Source organism: Haliotis rubra, unplaced genomic scaffold, assembly GCF_003918875.1.
Source record: "Haliotis rubra isolate DU_JTF1 unplaced genomic scaffold, ASM391887v1 Scf6, whole genome shotgun sequence".
Classification (NCBI taxonomy): domain Eukaryota; kingdom Metazoa; phylum Mollusca; class Gastropoda; order Lepetellida; family Haliotidae; genus Haliotis; species Haliotis rubra.
Genome location: NW_025767301.1, coordinates 5,330,345 through 5,346,374, shown reverse-complemented (window position 1 = coordinate 5,346,374; position 16,030 = coordinate 5,330,345).

Here is a 16,030-nt window from a genome sequence, read left to right as displayed (position 1 = left end):
GGCCAGTGTTTTTGGTTACCATGATTGTGGTGCCACACGGCTTCATAAGAAGAGATGAAACAATGATGGACATGTCAGAGCCACGAGCGTCAGAAGTGACTCATCTCCAAATCGTGTTTCTGTTTCAGGAAGAGATGCACCAGGAGTCCCCACGAAAATCAGATTTCTTCATTAAAGGACCGCTTATTGAATCTGGACACATTTGTAAAAATTCGAAAATACAATATAAATAGTTTTTAAGACGTCTGAGTATCTTTGTGAGACAATTTTGTTCTGTTCTTAGTCCTCCGGCCCAAACAACAACGGTGTCATAACAGTTATCAATATGCATGCTGGATGCATAGACACTGCACAGTTTTGATTCATTGAAATGTATGATACATGGACACCACCACGATACGTAAGCGGAAAAGGTATTAATTAAATAGCAGTCTTTCAATGGTTGAATGGATAGAGCATCTGATTGTTGAAATGCCAGACGCTCAGGTTTAAGGAGATAAATAAGACTTCGGGATCAGTATTCTGTATCCAAGTACCTCAGAGAGATAGCGCTAAAGTCCAGACTAATACAGGCACACATACACACGCACATACACACACACACACACACGCACGCACGTACACGTATGCTTACGTAAGTGCAATAACTCGCCCTGATGACGGTAACCTAACTTTACCTAAATTAAGTTAAGAGCTTAATTTTAATATTCTCCAATACACAATAAGTCTTATGACACCGGAATTTCTGAATATATGAACGTAACGACACCTTATTTCGCTTTGGAACCACCAATAATTAATATACATCCTCAACATGCTATTAAGATGACGATAAATGCTGTCGTCAAGTGTGTGGCTTTTGCCTCAAGTTTCCTCGAAAATTTGCTTTAATGACACGCGACCATATTTTCATTTCCAACATATCGAAACTTGCAGTGTTCAAATCTCATTCCGGCTATATATGTGGCATTACAATAGTTGCAAACGTTCTGGAACAAACATCAAATTTTGAGGTTTGTGTTACAGGTGTATACAGAGAAAATGACATCTGTAGAATGTTTACCGTTTGTGAATAACAAATATGCTCTCCATACCCCTAAAACAAATGACAAACTGTTTGGCTACTTGGAAGAAGACCATGTCCATTCGCTCAGTTTAAAATTGATTCCACATCATTTAGAAGAACAAGGACATGTCTAGACATCAGAAAATGGAGCTTGGATCCTCTTGATTAACATGATTGTATATGTCATCAGTGTATGTCATCTGTGTTGTATAATTCACACACTTGGGGTCTTCACACAAGCAAACTACCAGAATTAACATGTACATTTGAGTGATATGTCAAAAGCTTGTGTTGTTTAACAAGGCTACAATAGCACTGCCCATGCAGTGGCTACATAATGTTATCGCATAATAGATAGGGTGGTCGGGCTCGATGACGTGTTTGATGGTGTGTCACTATACTCCATAATAGATAGGGTGGTCGGGCTCGATGACGTGTTTGATGGTGTGTCACTATACTCCATAATAGATAGGGTGGTCGGGCTCGATGACGTGTTTGATGGTGTGTCACTATACTCCATAATAGATAGGGTGGTCGGGCTCGATGACGTGTTTGATGGTGTGTCACTATACTCCATAATAGATAGAGTGGTCGGGCTCGATGACGTGTTTGATGGTGTGTCACTATACTCCATAATAGATAGGGTGGTCGGGCTCGATGACGTGTTTGATGGTGTGTCACTATACTCCATAATAGATAGGGTGGTCGGGCTCGATGACGTGTTTGATGGTGTGTCACTATACTCCATAATAGATAGGGTGGTCGGGCTCGATGACGTGTTTGATGGTGTGTCACTATACTCCATAATAGATAGGGTGGTCGGGCTCGATGACGTGTTTGATGGTGTGTCACTATACTCCATAATAGATAGGGTGGTCGGGCTCGATGACGTGTTTGATGGTGTGTCACTATACTCCATAATAGATAGGGTGGTCGGGCTCGATGACGTGTTTGATGGTGTGTCACTATACTCCATAATAGATAGGATGGTCGGGCTCGATGACGTGTTTGATGGTGTGTCACTATACTCCATAATAGATAGGGTGGTCGGAGCTCGATGACGTGTTTGATGGTGTCACGGATAGGGTGGTCGGGCTCGATGACGTGTTTGATGGTGTGTCACTATACTCCATAATAGATAGGATGGTCGGGCTCGATGACGTGTTTGATGGTGTGTCACTATACTCCATAATAGATAGGATGGTCGGGCTCGATGACGTGTTTGATGGTGTGTCACTATACTCCATAATAGATAGGATGGTCGGGCTCGATGACGTGTTTGATGGTGTGTCACTATACTCCATGTGTCACTATATGGTGTGTCACTCCATAATAGATAGGATGGTAGGACTCGATGGCTGATGACGTGTTTGATGGTGTGTCACTATACTCCATAATAGATAGGGTGGTCGGGCTCGATGACGTGTTTGATGGTGTGTCACTATACTCCATAATAGATAGGGTGGTCGGGCTCGATGACGTGTTTGATGGTGTGTCACTATACTCCATAATAGATAGGATGGTCGGGCTCGATGACGTGTTTGATGGTGTGTCACTATACTCCATAATAGATAGGGTGGTCGGGCTGGATGACGTGTTTGATGGTGTGTCACTTTACTCCATGATAGATAGGGTGGTCAGGCTCGATGACATGGTTGATGGTGTGTCACTATACTCCATAATAGATAGGGACGGTCGATGGTGTGCTCGATGACGTGTTTGATGGTGTGTCACTTTACTCCATGATAGATAGGGTGGTCGGGCTCGATGACATGGTTGATGGTGTGTCACTATACTCCATGATAGATAGGGTGGTCAGGCTCGATGACATGGTTGATGGTGTGTCACTATACTCCGACGGCATGGTTTTGTTACTCACTGTATTAGTCACCGGCTTGTCTGGGGATTCGAACCCGGGTCTTCGGCGTGACGAGCCAACGCTTTAACCACTAGGCTACCCCGCCGCCAAATATGAAATAGAAACGACAATTACATTTCAGTATAGGTTAAGCATGTTCGCGTCAAAACTATGCAGTGTCTATCTAACAAGCATGCATATTCGATATTGATATGGGCAACAACAGAATATAACGTCGCGTTTCAAAGCTACTTTTATTCTATTTTCTGCTTTTGTACATGTGGCTCTTTATCGACGATATCTGATTACCATGGGTATGTATTTCGGCCAACCTGCAAGAGAGAAACGATTTGGAGATCAGTATATTTTTAACTTTCTCTTATCTTGTGGTAAAATAGCCACGATAGCCACTGACATTGACAAATTATTGGTCGGGTGACTAAAGTGTATTACAGCGTCTTCTTTCTTTCTTTCGTTTTTTAAGACCTCACACAACAATCTTAGAGTGACAATCACGATAACAAAATGCTCTGACCGATGACTGCACATTGATCAGGGTGATTATTGTGTCTTCCTTCCTTAGGGCCGGACTTCACAATATTCAAACATTGACCAGACCTACATCATGAGTATCAGTCTACGATACTGGAGTCTGGTCTAGACAAACCAGTGGTTGACAATGTGAGCATACATCTCCGAAATTGAAATACGATAACATGCATCAGTGAAGTCCCCAAACCTGACAAAGAGTCAATCGAGGTATGATGGTTGTGTAAAGAACAATAATTGAGGAGAAACTTTACTTTCCTGCTTTTTGTCTACTCTAGACTCTAGTTATTTCATTCAAATTTTCTCTAACTCTCAACAAGTAAGATTAAGAATATAAACAATGGCTTACGAAAAGCATTTCGTGTACTTTCTTCTCTTGACTCCGGGGGAAGATATCATGGACAAGTCTGAAAAAAATAATGTGATTGATCGGATCAATAAAGTACGACTTCATAGAAAATGTTCAAAATACAAACCGGAAACAAGCAGTAGAACAAGCAGTGGGTATCGGGGAGATCAGAAGCAACAAGATATTGATGAAGTACAAAAATACCTTCATGGCTGAACGTGTCACGAAGTCTGAGGTCGTTGTTCTTGCGTCGACCTTCCGCCAGAGTGTTTGACACGAGAAGAACCAGAAGCAACACGCGGAACACCATTGTGATCTTAAAAGGAAAGAAATCCATTTACTGTGGGAAAGCACAGCTAAAGCTGTTTGGAGGCGGGATGGAGGTGTACGAGTTCTTCGGAATCAGGAGCTCAGTTCACTTATTTGCAAAACAAATTGTTATTTTGGATGAATAAATATCAGCAAATGACATTGGCACCATGATAAAGATACTTAGAAATAAGTCTGCTTGGTTGGTTGGTTTGTGTTTAAAGCCGCACTCAGCAACACTCCAGCTATATGGCGGCGGTCTGTAAATAATCGAGTCTGGACCAGACAATCCAGTGAACATTATGAGCATCGATTACCATAACCAAACCATTACCATTACCGTTACCGTTACCATTACCATTACCATTACCGTTACCATCACCGTTACCATTACCGTTACCATCACCGTTACCATCACCGTTACCATTACCATTACCGTTACCATCACCGTTACCATTACCATATGACCATAAACCACAAACGCCGCTATTAACATTAACCTCTCGGAGGTCAGCTCATCGTGGGAGGACACCCCGACAGTGATAGTCACACACACGGTACTGGGGGCTGGATAAGCTGGAAACATAGTAAGGGCAAACCGGGATTCGAACCTACAATCATAGGCTTCCGGGAAAGAGAACTGCAGAGTTGAAGTGACGACTCCTTCCGTACTACCAGATGAGCTGAACTTACCTTGTTCTCTGATGATTACTTTATGTACGTGTAACATATAGCGATGACAAAACGAGTTGGTGTTGAATATGGAAATTATTCCAACGAGATATTACTTTTTTGATACATATAACTTTTTTCATACATGTGATATATGTCCATTGAACACTGCATTACCAGGCAACATCTGCGAGTAAGGTATTTCGCTCATCGAGATAGCAAGAGGTGTATAAAATACACTCAGTATACTCCCATTATTGTCTATAAATATTCTCCATTCTCTACATGGAATCGAAATATTCATGACATTGTTATCAGAGTTATCTGCAAGCAAATCTTACAATTGATGTTTATGCGTCAGATTGAACACTGACTTCCATTATCGTACAGATATTTGAGTTTCTCTGATGTAATTATTAACTAAACCTAAATGGAATCAAAATAATCACAACGTTTTCATTAGACTATATCTACAAGCAAATCTAACAGTTGATGTTTATGCGTCAGACTTCCATTATTGTCTATACATATTTGAGTTTCTCTGATATAATCATTAACTAAACCTAAATGGATTAGAAAAATTCATAATGCTTTCTTCAGAGTATATCTGCAAGCAAATCTAACAATAGGCGTTTATGCGTCAGATTGAACACTGACAGCTACATAGCAGGCAGTATCATTTGCAGCGGACCGCAAATTTCTGATAATGGGAGGGCCGTTTCATGATAATTCCATGTATTTTAGCTATAATATAAGGGTAATGCTATTTTTGAGGGCATTATCATTTGCAGAAGCCCTCGGTCTTTTTCAACTGCCCTCCTTCGTTGGGCAGTTAATGGAAGACCTCGGGCTTCTGCAAATGATAATGCCCTCAAAAATAGCATTACCCTTATAATAGTGACGTAAGATGGACACATCCATCTAAGCCATTGTGCGTGCTGACTGTCTTGTATGACGGCCGCAGTTTCATCGCCATACAAGTTATAATTACGTAAAAACAGAGCAGCGACGATTTACATCAAGACCATGTACAATTCATTCAGTAAGGTATCACTCAAAGTTAAAACATAGGAGGGCGATTACTATAAAGGTCAAGCATCTACACTGGTCAGTACACAACACCACTGACAATAAACTGCTTGACTGTAATCGTTCCTTCTTCTTACTAAGGTAAGAAATATTTACGCCTCGCTAATTTGATTCTGTTTTGTCTTATACGGTATAACCTAGTTCATGAGTTTATCGGTTAACTTAAACTATCTGATATAAACCCACCTAGACACGTGCACTGTTATGCGTAATTACCCCTTGGTTGTATGCAGAATATAAGTACATGTATTCGTTATTGCTTATATACTCTCCCAAAAAAGAAACGCATCATGAAAATAGCAATTTCATGTAGCAATGAATTAAAACGTGATTCATGTTACAAAAGGTTTTGCTCTGTTTATGAGTCCTATGGTGTTTATGTTTTGAAACATCACAACAAAACGCACCATCCGTAAAATACCCGTATTTAACAGCATGATTTTCAATTTCGGCGTGTAGTTTCACAGAATACACAATTCACGTGCAATGCACGTGAAAGTTGGGGATCAGTGAGTTTTCCTAGAGACGGAATGGGAAAAAATATCGTTCTGTGACTGTGATACAGACTGGGACAAGATATGGAAAACCAAAAATTTTGACAACAAACCATTGTTTGGGTCTTTTAATTGTAAATATGATACAAATAGCTTAACCTAGATTTCGATATCCTCCGAATGTACCTTTTGGTGGAAAATATACATTTATCCCGAGACAAGGACGAATGTTTATATATAATTTAAAAAATGTAACAGCACTAGTATCTATTTTGTCTTTTGTCTTCTACCCGTCAGAACTAGATTAACAACTAGTCTCTGATATGAACATATTTTACAGAAAAAAAGTTCATAGTAAAAAATCACATATATATTATACTCTCCCCAAAAAGAAACGCATCATGAAAATAGCAATTTCATGTACAAAAAAAATGAATTAAAACGTGATTCATGTTACAAAAGGTTTTGCTCTGTTTATGAGTTCTATGGTGTTTATGTTTTGAAACATCACAACAAAACGCACCATCCGTAAAATACCCGTATTTAACAGCATGATTTTCAATTTCGGCGTGTAGTTTCACAGAATACTCAATTCACATGCAATGCACGTGAAAGTTGGTGATCAGATAGTCTCAATGATGGGTGTAAAAGGTTGATCGCTGTCTGTCGATTATTCACTGTATTTGGAATATTGTTGACGAACGCAAAATGCCACGTCTAAGTGAAGCCAACCGTCATATCGCCATTGGTTTGCTTGAAGCTGGCCAGTCTCAACGTGCAGTTGCCCGACGCATGAATGTTCACCAAAGCACCATTTCACGGCTCTGGGAGAGATATCGCCGGCAGAATGCGGTAGCAGATGCCCCTCGTAGTGGGCGACCTCGAGCGACCACTGCGCGCAGGATCGCTACATCCGGGTACATCACCTGCGTCATCGAACAGCTACGGCGACCAGTACCGCTCGACAAATACCGCAACTCGCACAGGCACTACAGGCAGAGTGGGCTGCGATTAGGCAACACGAGATTCTGAGACTTAATCGTTCGATGCCGAGGCGATGCCGTGCAGTTCTGGATGCCCACGGTGGTCACACGAGGTATTGCCTTCAGCGCCACCACATGTCTCTATGTGACACTCAAACTGACATTCCTCGAGTTGGTGCCAAAGACGGATAAGTCTGCATTCCCAGTGTGCAATTTCGCTATATTTCATTGACTCATAAAGCCTACAATAAACATAAAAATACAGTTGAATTTCCTATATGCGTTTCTTTTTTGGGAGAGTATATATCAATGATCGTTTCTTTAATTTTTATGTATATACTGTGTATATATCTATCACCATTTAATGAATTATGAGTCTTAGTTAGTGGTAGTAATTCAAGTATACACATTCAGTTTTACTTATGTGTCGTAATGCTCTCTCTCTAGACATGAAAGCGTGCTTAGTTCTATCTATAGATATATCTCCTATCTATCTAGCTTAGTAATGCAAATATTGACATTCCATTTTAACTTGTTTGAATATTATTGCATGTATTTTTATTATCGTCAATCTGTATGCCATATATTGCTGTTTATGATTTGTATTCAATTTTATACACAACACCACTGACAGTAAACTGCTTGACAGTAATCATTCCTCTTCTTATTATGGGTATAATCAAGTTCCCAAACATGGGTCACAAGCTTGATTATAGTTGGTGAAAACAGACTCGATCCCGACCTCGAAAATGCGCTACATGTCTAGAGGAGCGTCGCCTACGAATTTCTATCAACTTCGGAACTTCGGACCTCGGAAGAAGAAGTAGAACGATTACATTACAAGCTAACACATAAAGAACTACAACCATATCTAAAACAAGAACATCTACATGCACGACAAGAAGAACAAGAACCCCTACAACTACAACAAGAAATACAATATCTATGAATACAAGAACAAGAACATCTGCAAGTATAATAGGAAGAACACGATCATCTGCAAGTACAAGAAGAACAAGAACACCACCAAGTACAACAAGAAATACAATATCTACGAATACAAGAAAAAGAACAACAACATCTGCAAGTATAATAGGAAGAACAAGACCATCTGCAAGTACAAGAAGAACAAGAACACCTCTAAGTACCTGTCCAATAAGAGTTAGAGCACCTCCAACTACCTGTCCAAGAAGAGGTAGAACGATTTATCAGTTTTATTTATTTATTTATTTATTTATTTATTTCGCCAATATCCAGCTCAGCTACTCAAAGGCGCTTTGTTTTTCAATCGATCATTCGAACAGATGAGAAGTTTTATTTCAAGAGGGTAGTTCAATGGAAGATAAAGTTTTATTTGATAACTATTGATTGATACAATATTGATCATGGTTATACCTTCAGAGTATTATATTTTACTTCTTGACAAAATTCCCTTGTTTTGATTTTGCCAATACAAGCAAACACTCCGATTCATATGAATATGCCTATAGGATTAGATGAAGAAACATGAGAGTACAGCGTGTCCCCGTGTGGTGGTGGCTATTTCTTCCTGAATGTCTTTTCCCAAATTTCATGTACACGTTATCAATGAAGAAGTCCAACATTTAGACTTCAGATTTAATTTGCTTTTTGCCATTTCCATTGAACCTCTGACGATAGAGATGTTACTATATCTATGGTCACAGACATGTTTGTCATGTGACATATTGGTGAAAGATTGTAATATCAGAGGCTGTGAATTTGAACTTGGTTCTTTCATGATATTGAACAAATGCAACCACGTCCTTTCAGCTTTTAAGAATCCATATTGTATTTATTTCACTTGTTCTATGAATCTAAGTCTGTGACTATAAAGAAACGTAATTAAAGATAAATATACTTAGATATCAAATCTATAACGTCATATACATTTTAGTATAGGGTAAGCCTGTTCTGGGCGACCAGAAGCTATGGGACGGCATGGTAGGAGTACATCATCAAAACCATTGCAGTGTCTTTGAAATAAATGCATATTGGTATGTGACACAATTGTTTGGTCAACAACAGAATAAAACGTCTCTCAAAGTTTCAGCGTTTCAAAGCAACTTTCATTTTATTTTCAGACTTGGAACATTAGTGGTTCTTTAACGACGATATCAGACTTCCATGGGGAGGTATTGCGGCAATCTCTTTCCGCGTCTCTCTGAAAGAGAAAAATGATTTGGTGGTCAGTAATTCTTTTATTAATTTTAGTCTTATTTTGTGGTATAGCCATAGCCTTAGACATTGATAAATTATTCGTCTGGTGACTAAAGTGTATTACAGCGTCTTCTTTCTTTCTTTCGTTTTTGAAGACCTCACACAACAATCTTAGAGTGACAATCACGATAACAAAATGCTCTGACCGATGACTGCACATTGATCAGGGTGATTATAGTGTCTTCTTTCTTTCCTTAAGGTCGAACTTCACAATATTCAAACATTGACCTGGGTGCCGTTGTACAAAACAACCTTAGTGCTAAGGCTACCTTAAGTCTATGTTAAAGTATGGGAGTTACAGTCACCTTAGCGCTAAGATCGCTTTGTACAAAGGCACCAAGACCTACATCATGAGTATCAGTCTACGCTACTTGAGTACGGTCTAGACAATCCAGTGGTTGACAATGTGAGCATACATCTCCGCAATCGAAATACGATAACATGCATCAGTGAAGTCACCAAACCTGACCATTGATGACCGCCTCCAAGCATGAGCTGTTCAAGACAACCTCTATGCCGGATCTTTGTGTCTGGTTACCGAGGGTAATGAACACCTTATACCTTCACACCAATCACCCCTTCTTATACCATTACACCAATCTCCTCTTCTTATACCATCACACTAATCTCCTCTTCTTCATTGATGTGCATATATCATGGGTGACGCATAGCGTGTTGAACCAAGTTCATATATTTTATTCAGTATATTATCTCTAAATCTGTACTTCCAGGAGTACCACAACCGAAATTGCAATTGTTACATGGTTGATAATTAACGTTGATAATTAACATACATTTGTTTACAGGATTCTGTCACAAAAGAAGCCGATGAGGCATACCCTGATGACGTAGATCATTGCTCATGATACTGATCATAGGATTGTCTGGTCCAGACGGGACTATTTACAATGTCAGGAATATGCCTACACAATATGCGAAATAATATGATACGTATAAATAATGCACGTATTAAGCTGAAAACACAATGAATTAACATAAAGATATATTGTACCAACAATTATATTTTAAACCCATTATTCAACACGCACGCTCCGTATCATGCACAGTTTTAACACGACCGTGGTCAATATAATAAGTACCCTTTCAGTATAATACCATTGGCGAATAGACTGCCTGCTTTCTCATGCATTATATCGAACTAAACAAAAACACAGGCACAAGGACCTGTTATTATCAGTAGAATCAGAAAATGAATGAACAAAATTCATTTGGATATGTTGGCATAATCTTGCTATATGTGAATCTGTCAGCACCATTTTAGGAGACACAAGAAACGTTTTAACACTACAACCCATTACTTGTTGTGCGTGTTGTTACACAACGATACTCTCAACATTACGATTGTAAAGGAGTCATTTGAACTTGCGATATATATATTATATGAATCTAAATTAAGGCTGTTATAAATATAAATGGACACTGAAATAAATCTAAATGATCCCTGTAATGAATATAAACGAACACTGTAATGAATCGAGATGAACACTGCATTGAATCTACATGAACGCTGAAGCGAATCTTGATGAATCTAAATGAATACTGTAGTGATTCTAAATGAGTGAGTGAGTTAGTTTTAGGTTTACGTCGCATTCAGCAATAGTCCAGCTATATGGTGGCGGTCTGTAAATAATCGAGTCTGGACCAGACAATCCAGTGATCAACAGCATGAGCATCGATCTGCGCAACTGGGAACCGATGACATGTGTCAACCAAGTCAGCGAGCCTGACCACCCGATCCCGTTAGTCGCCTCTTACGACAAGCATAGTCGCGATTCTAAATGAATCTTGTAGTGAATCTAAATGAATCCTGCAATGAATCTAAATGAACGCTGCAATGAATCCACATGAACGCTGTAATGACACCTGTAATGAATCTACGTGAACACTGTAATAAATCTAAGGGAATACTGTATGAATCTAAATGAACATTCATTATATGCACGTGGCTAATTGTGCAGTTGCAACCTAAATTTAACCCCAGTTTGTTTATTGTTTAATGCCACACAGATTAATATTCCAGCCGTATGGAGGCGGTCAGTAAATAATTGAGTCTGATCTAGACAATCCAATGATAAACGTGATAAGTATCCATCTGAACCATTGGGATAAGACGACATGAATGAACCCAGCCAGCCAGTCTCACCACCCGATCCCTTGAACAACAGTTGCTGAAGGCCAATTCTAATCTGGATTTCCACGGGCAGTTAACGTCATTGTTTTCTGTCTACGGGCACTTAACGTCAGTGTACAACCGGGTATATTGTTTTCTGTCTACGGGCACTTAACGTCAGTGTACAACCGGGTACATTGTTTTCTGTCTACGGGCACTTAACGTCAGTGTACAACCGGATATATTGTTTTCTGTCTACGGGCACTTAACGTCAGTGTACAACCGGGTATATTGTTTTCTGTCCACGGGCACTTAACGTCAGTGTACAACCGGGTATATATTGTTTTCTGTCCACGGGCACTTAACGTCATATTATTGTTTTCTGTCCACGGGCACTTAACGTCAGTGTACAGCCGGGTATATTGTTTTCTGTCCACGGGCACTTAACGTCAGTGTACAGCCGGGTATATTGTTTTCTGTTTACGGGCACTTAACGTCAGTGTACAACCGGGTACATTGTTTTCTGTCTACGGGCACTTAACGTCAGTGTACAACCGGGCATATTGTTTTCTGTCTACGGGCACTTAACGTCAGTGTACAACCGGGTATATTGTTTTCTGTCCACGGGCACTTAACGTCAGTGTACAACCGGGTATATTGTTTTCTGTCCACGGGCACTTAACGTCAGTGTACAGCCGGGTATATTGTTTCTGTCTACGGGCACTTAACGTAAGTGTACAACCGGGTACATTGTTTTCTGTCTACGGGCACTTAACGTCAGTGTACAACCGGGTACATTGTTTTCCGTCTACGGACACTTAACGTCAGTGTACAACCGGGTACATTGTTTTCTGTCTACGGGCACTTAACGTCAGTGTACAACCGGGTATATTGTTTTCTGTCTACGGGCACTTAACGTCAGTGTACAACCGGGTATATTGTTTTCTGTCTACGGGCACTTAACGTCAGTGTACAACCGGGTATATTGTTTTCTGTCTACGGGCACTTAACGTCAGTGTACAACCGGGTATATTGTTTTCTGTCTACGGGCACTTAACGTCAGTGTACAGCCGGGTATATTGTTTTCTGTCTACGGGCACTTAACGTCAGTGTACAGCCGGGTATATTGTTTTCTGTCTACGGGCACTTAACGTCAGTGTACAACCGGGTATATTGTTTTCTGTCTACGGGCACTTAACGTCAGTGTACAACCGGTTATATTGTTTTCTGTCTACGGGCACTTAACGTCAGTGTACAGCCGGGTATATTGTTTTCTGTCCACGGGCACTTAACGTCAGTGTACAGCCGGGTATATTGTTTCCTGTCTACGGGCACTTAACGTCAGTGTACAGCCGGGTATATTGTTTCCTGTCTACGGGCACTTAACGTCAGTGTACAGCCGGGTATATTGTTTCCTGTCTACGGGCACTTAACGTCAGTGTACAACCGGGTATATTGTTTCCTGTCCACGGGCACTTAACGTCAGTGTACAACCGGGTATATTGTTTTCTGTCTAAGTATGTTCATTACGTGCAGGGGTTCATGATTTTTATAATTGAAATAAGTTACTGTGTCATACTTTCATCTTTCGGTCTTAATACACCAGATTATATCAGAGTCAGAGTAACAGAATAAGAGTCAAAATAAGGTTCGACTATAATTAATCCCTACTATGACTAAGGGATAAATAGATAAATGGGAAACATCACTGTCTTTTGGTTACGCTCTGTAAGAACAGGGGTACGGGTGGCCGAATCGTCCATGGCGCCGCTATTCGCTGTGTAGAGTTGCGTCTCTTAGGCATGCCAGAAACCTCTGATCGTGGGTTCAAAACCCGTATGACCGCGAGTATGTGTCTGGATTTGCCAAAGCCTTACCCGAGCGCTCGGGTTTTTACCAAAGTTGTATACCTATAAGACCTACATCATCTCGGGCTCCAACGACATGCAACTGACGTGATCGTGTTATATCGTCACTGCTATTGGAGGTATTAAGGTTATATAAAGAACAGCAGTTGAGGAGTAGCTTTTTTTCCCTACTTATTGTCTACTCTAGACTCTAGTTATTTCGTTCAAATTTCCTCTAACTCTCAACAAGTTAGACCTAACAAAAAATATGAACAATAGCTCACCAATAGCATTTGGCGTGGTTGTTTCTTTCGACTCCAGGGAAGATTCCACTAAGGACGATTCGATGGACGACTCTGAAAATAGAATGTAATTGATCGAATCAGTAAACTACGACTTAACAGCAAATGTTCAAAATACAAATAGGGAAACTGATTATAGAACAAGCAGTGGGTATCGGGCACATCAGACCCCTAGCACACTACTGCTTGTCGTAAGAATCCCTCACTACATTTCGCACAAAACCATACTGACTCACTCACTCATCCACTTCTGCACACACATGCAAAACAAAATATTGATGAAGAACAAAAATACCTTCATGGCTGGACACGTCACGAGGTCTGATGTAGTACCTCACGGGTCCACCTTCCGCCAGAGTGACTGACACGAGAAAAACCAGAAGCAACACGCGGATCATCACTGTGAGCTTAAAAAGAAAGAAATCCATTATATGTGGGAAAGCAGGGCTAAAACTCTTTCGAGATGTCATGGAGGTGTACAAGCTTTTCGGAATCAGGAGCGCAATTCGCTTGCTTGCAAAACAATTTTAAGCTATTTCCTATTTAGGATGAATAATTATCAGCAAATGACATTTGAGATGTAAATATACATGTACTTTAAAATAAGATTGGTTGGTTGGTGCTTAACGTGGCACTCAGCAATATTCCAGATATATGGCGGCGGTTTTGTAAATAATCGAGTCTGGACCAGACAATTCAGTAATCAACAGCTTGAGTATCAATCTACGCAATTAGATGTGTCAACCAAGTCAGCGAGCCTGACCATCCGATCCCGTTAGTCGCCTCCTACGACAGGCATGGGTTGTCATTAAAATCAAACTTACATATTTCGGAAGCTATTGTGAACATGTGTTCAAGTATTTGTCATTTGTTCTCCGACTGCATGAGGTAAATAATACCGACAAAACCGTTTCCACGTCCATACGTTGGTTGGTTGGTTTCATGTTTAACGCCTCAATCAGCAATTTTCCAGCTATATGGCGGCGGTCTGTAAATAATCGAGTCTGAACTAGACAATCCAGTGATCAACATCATGCACATTGATCTACGCAGTTGGGATACGATGACATGTGTCAAACAAGTCACCGAGCCTGACCACCCGATCCCGTTAGTCGCCTCCTACGACAAGCATGGGCTACTAAAGACCAATTCTAACCGGATCCTCACGGGTCTCAAAATAAGGAGAATAGTAAGACATGATCGTCTACATTACAAGCGAAGTGAGTAGATAAACAAAACCTTTACCATTACCATAACCAAATGAGCATCAACCATACTCGCCACTATTAGCATTAACCTAAGTTCAGGTTATTGTGGGAGGACATCCCGATAGTGAAAGCCACACACACGGGTATGGGGCTGAATAAGCATGAAACATAACCGGGAATCGAACCTACAATCAAAGGCTTCCGGGAAAACAACTGCAGAGCTCAAGCGACGACACCTTCCGTACTACTAGACAGATGAGCTGCACTTACCTTGTTCCCTGATTGCTTTATGTACGTGTAATATATAGAGATTACAAAACGAGTGGGTGTTGAAAATGGAAAATATTCAAACGAGATATTTTAAAACTTTTTTATATATTTATTACACACATGCTCTGAATATCTTTATGAGATAATTTTGTTTTATTTGTAAAAGGTGTTGTGTAACCAGTTGAAAGTTATCAAACGAGTGTTGTGTAACCAAACTAAGTTATTCCACGATAGTGACGTCATAATGCCGAACCATCTGTTGCCACCTCAATATCATTATAACCCCATTCAAGCAGTTTTTGACCAAAAATGTCAACCAAAAAAAACATTTAGCTTGTGGATTTCGCTCGTGAATAAATCAAAAAAGTTTTAAAATATCTCATTTGAATATTTTCCATATTCAACACCAACTCGTTTTGTAATCTCTATACATTGAACATTGCATTACCTGGCGGCATCTACGAGTAAGGTATTTGACTAATCAAGATAGCAACAGGTGTATAGCAAAACGATACAGCCAGCAGGTGTTTTAAATTATCAATGTGGCCTTTGTTTCCAAGAAGCATGTATTCTACTGAATCTCCAAGAGTCAAATTTCTCGGAAAACAGATCATAGATAGATTTCAATGAAGAATGAATGAGTGAATGAATTTCTTTATTTCCTA